Raw genomic sequence first — 4,162 nt, 5'->3', positions numbered from 1 at the left:
TCAATGAGTGCTGTACACAAAGCATCAATCTGTTCTAGAGAAGAGAGGAGATGCAAGCAGCACCCTTCTATGCTCTCCTCCATAGAAGTGCACAGTGGTTATTCCCAATCAGTAGTTCATCAGTGCACTATGGTAGATCCATGAAAGAGGTCAGGGGTTTTTGTACAGGTCAGGGGTTTGCCCAAGACGGAGCTTACAGCTTCCTCATGCCAATGAACCGCTGGAGGAGACAGTACAAGTAGATTCTACCCGCAGCAGCTCTATAGAGAATGAATCGGAGTGAAGTATAGTATAGCACAGTACAGTATAGTATAGTACAGAGCAGCGCCCCACTGTGCTCTGTTCCAATGACACACATATGGGTTGTTCTAACCCATATCAGAGTGATGAGTGACTGCTGCACACATCACATTTTTGACCAAGATGAGCACAACCGTACAGTATTGCTCACTGCTGTCCGCTGGTAAATCGCCATCTTTCAATTTTTAAGAACCAGCACTGTGAGTAACCAAGCATCTGACAAAGTGCCAGCCGCCAGGACTCACACAGGGTGGCTTGATCCCAGGTCAGATTTGATCAAATAACGTAGGATCGCTTGATCCCGAGTCAGGTCTGAAGCTCGGCTTATTATTGCAGCCACCACCTAACACACATGTACAAATTCTTTCAAAAAAATGATTTTGATGATCATTTCCAGGGACAGATTAATAAGCAATTCTTGTACACACAGCACCAGTTCTGTTCTATGGAGAGAGGCGGATAAGGGAGCATCAACTCGCAAAGCTCTCCTCCATTGACAGGTATACTGGTCATTCCTGATCCATGGAAGAGTGATAAAGGAAGTTGGGAGATATCATGATTATCTGTGTGTGTGTATGAAATATTTGGAATTATATGTTGCAACCTTTTCCACAGTGGGCAACATGGTAGCTCAGTGGTTAACACTCCGGCCTTTGCAGCAATAGGTCCATGGTTTGAATCTTGGCCAGGACACTATCTGCATGGAGTTTGCAGGTTCTCCCTTTGTTTGTGTGGGTTTCCTCCAGGTACTTCGGTTTCCTCTCACATTCCAAAAACATGCAGTTAGGTTAATTGGCTTCCCCCCTAAATTGACTATGGTAGGGACATTAGATTGTGAGCTTCTTTGTGGGACAACTAGTGACATGACTATGAACTTTGAACAGCACTGTGTAATATGTTGGTGCTATAAAAGGAACTGTGTAAAAATAATAAGCAGAATAAAGTGACACCCCTATTCAATGAACAAGATCCACAGTTGAGGGTTTGGTGGGGAGCTAAAATCACGATATTGGCCAAATCATGTAACTAGAAAAAATTTGCATGGCAGCAATAAATGAATTATGTGAATAGGAAGTAAGACAGGTAAGAGAACATGTAGGGTCACCACATTTCACTTCTTATTCCTCTCCAATTCCTTGATAGAAAACTGCTCCTAAAGCAATTATTTATTAAACAATAATATTTGATAAGGATATCCAGTAAGCAATGACCAGGCTAAAAATTGGCAATCACCATGATCAAGCCCATAGCTCAGCACGGCTGCTGGTTTAAATCTCCAATTATCAGGAGACTGACCATTTCATTCTAAAAGGCTTCCCCCTGAAATCTTACCCAAAGGCTGTAAATTAAAAGAGCAAATTAGGAACAGGTACCTTTTCTTTTAATGACACCAGGGATAATTAGGAGGTGCAGGTTTGTAGTGCCTAGAAGCATTGAACACACAGCTCCCGCCTTGTCTGCCATCCTTTGTTCAGCAAAATTCTTCAAATACTTTCAGCACAAACTCTCACTAGCTGTGTCAGTGACCTTTCCATATCCAAAGGGGAGACTTTCACCTGGCCGATGCTATGCAGGAAAAATCTGGGACTACAGAGGGATATTTGTGTAGCTGAAGGAAATTAAAAGAAAAAAAAGACATATGATAATAACATATACATAGACTTTTGTGATGCAATCTGTCACTATCATTAACACGCCAGTTTTTTCAAAACTTTTTTTTTTTAGTATAGTTGAATTGCGTATTGATCCTGCGAGTCTTGTTACCTAGTCTTAAGCCCTGTACAGACATTAGATTACGGTCACTGGAAATGATCTCTTGAGAATTGTTTTCAGTGACGGGAATAAACTAGCACTGTACACACAGCAATATTCGGATGTATGGAGAGGGGAGGGGGAAGGACAAGCAAGCCGCACCATGCCATGCGCTCCTAAATAGAAAAGCGCTCAAGTCAATCCCTGTTTGGTCATTCCATCACCACAGATTGATGAACAACACATGTAGACCGCTGTACACATCCTAGATTTTTACTCAAGTTGAACACAAACATTAGTCTTAGGTAACAATCATCTGGCACATATACTTAGCTCTAGTTGGACCTGTCATTTTTATTACATTTTAAATAAAACAGACAAATTAAAATTGAAAGAAGAATTTTTAAAAAAAATCAAAGCAAAATGCACTTCCAAGATAGGTGAGGAAGTTTCCCTACAACGGTCACTGCCAGGAGTAAATCACCCATCCCAATCCATATAAAATAGTTTTAGTAAAGTTCTTTAAAACGAACTTTGAGTTTTGCAAATTTATGTGCACTTATTGTATGTGGAGAGCACCCCCTGCTGGTGGAATAATTAAGTGCAAATTATGCTGGTCAATACAAGACAACTTCTTAAAGCTTACCTAAACTCAGAATTTTTACTTTACATAAAAGGGAAGACACCAGGTTGTCAAACTCAGAGGGCCGAAATTAAAAACTTAGACCAAGTCACAGGCCAAACTTGAAAATTAATGAAACAATTCAGGAAGTTTTTCCTTCTCATTAGATACAAAACTTTTTTATATGGAAACAAAGGGGTTTTGCTTAACATTCAATCTGGAACAAGCCTATAATAGAGAAAGAGGCTTGTCACTGTTGTCTACTGCGCACAGGAAACCCTCAATAAGATTTGCATTGTAAATGTGAAGTCAATTACTCTGTATATTGCTATATTCCAGTCTGTAAAAAGTTAATATGCCGCCCAGTGCTGTCATCATGGCACAAGTCAGGTTTTTCCTGCTGTTTGTGTCTGTTGCATTTAGGCATATATAAATAGCCAGAAATGTTATGCTTAGTGAGCTGACTAAAGAGAAATTAAGCAGTTAGAATTTAGAAAATATGTTAGTTTATACTTACTTATACTTACGAGGCTTTTGAAGTGATTTTGAAATTCAATAAAAACTGTTCCATAGACGCGAGTGATGCCAATACAATTCTCGGCATTACTTGCGTGTACAGTCCAATGCAGGGGCACGTATAGGCCACTGGTCTTTAGACGCGAGTGATGCCAGGAATTGTAGTAGCGGTATCACTCGCTGCAATCAGTAGTCACAGCGGGCCAGATGTAATTCATTTTCGGAATTCTATTGGGGGGCAAAAAACGTTTCAGGCCAGATTTGGCCCGCGGGCCATTTTGACACTCCTGGCCTAATGAGGTTTTAGGAATAGAGAAAAGGCAGGCTTTTTTATGTCACAGAGTGTTTTTCATAAAACAAATTTAATTTAATCGAAAATTGAAATAACGTTAATTGTTTGGACAGCCCACCACTATACCACCACGTCAAACAGAGTACTACATATCATGTGGACATTACTCCCCAGCTAACATTTACCATCAGGAATCGTCACCCAAATGCCCTTAAAGAGCCTTACAAAGGATGTTCTATTCCTAACCATAGGACTAGCCCTTATTTTGCTTTTTCTAAGCACTACGACTTTTGGATTGAAATAAAGTTTATTGTTTTATGAAAAACACTCCGTGCCCTAAAAAAAGCCTGCCTTTTCTCTAAAACTCCTAAAAGTTCCTAAAACTCACCTTCTCATTATAACCATCAGGCTGGGCACACAGGAAACTATCCCTTCTAAATGATCTTGGGTTACCACCTTTGGTAAAAATAACCTTCACCCCTGGCCTAGGTGATCAAGAATTAATTATTCCTTCTGAGCATGCCTGAGCATCTCGGGCATGGGCAAAAGGAGCCCTCAATAGAAAAAAAAAAATACTGATCTCACACATGCAGTGGGATCTGCAATTTTTTCCCAATCTACGTCACCCAATCTCGCACCTGCACAGTGCAAGATCAGGTGACGCAGGAAAAAGAATCCAG

The 4,162-nt window shown here is 40.4% G+C and overlaps 1 protein-coding gene across 1 annotated transcript in view; it reads right to left on the bottom strand.

The window, feature by feature from the left end:
• CDKL1 (cyclin dependent kinase like 1) overlaps positions 1-2,536 on the bottom strand; it is a 50,335-nt gene extending 47,799 nt beyond the window's left edge. Inside the window, exon 1 of the mRNA XM_072427801.1 lies at positions 1,674-2,536. The gene's annotated coding sequence lies outside the window, so the exon portion shown is untranslated. The remainder of the gene's footprint in view (positions 1-1,673) is intronic.
• Between the last annotated feature and the right edge of the window lie 1,626 nt (positions 2,537-4,162).

This window comes from Pyxicephalus adspersus, chromosome 12 (genome assembly GCF_032062135.1).
Source record: "Pyxicephalus adspersus chromosome 12, UCB_Pads_2.0, whole genome shotgun sequence".
In the NCBI taxonomy this organism is placed as follows: domain Eukaryota; kingdom Metazoa; phylum Chordata; class Amphibia; order Anura; family Pyxicephalidae; genus Pyxicephalus; species Pyxicephalus adspersus.
The sequence above is the reverse complement of the archived record's forward strand: the minus strand, read 5'-3'. Positions and strand labels throughout refer to the sequence as shown.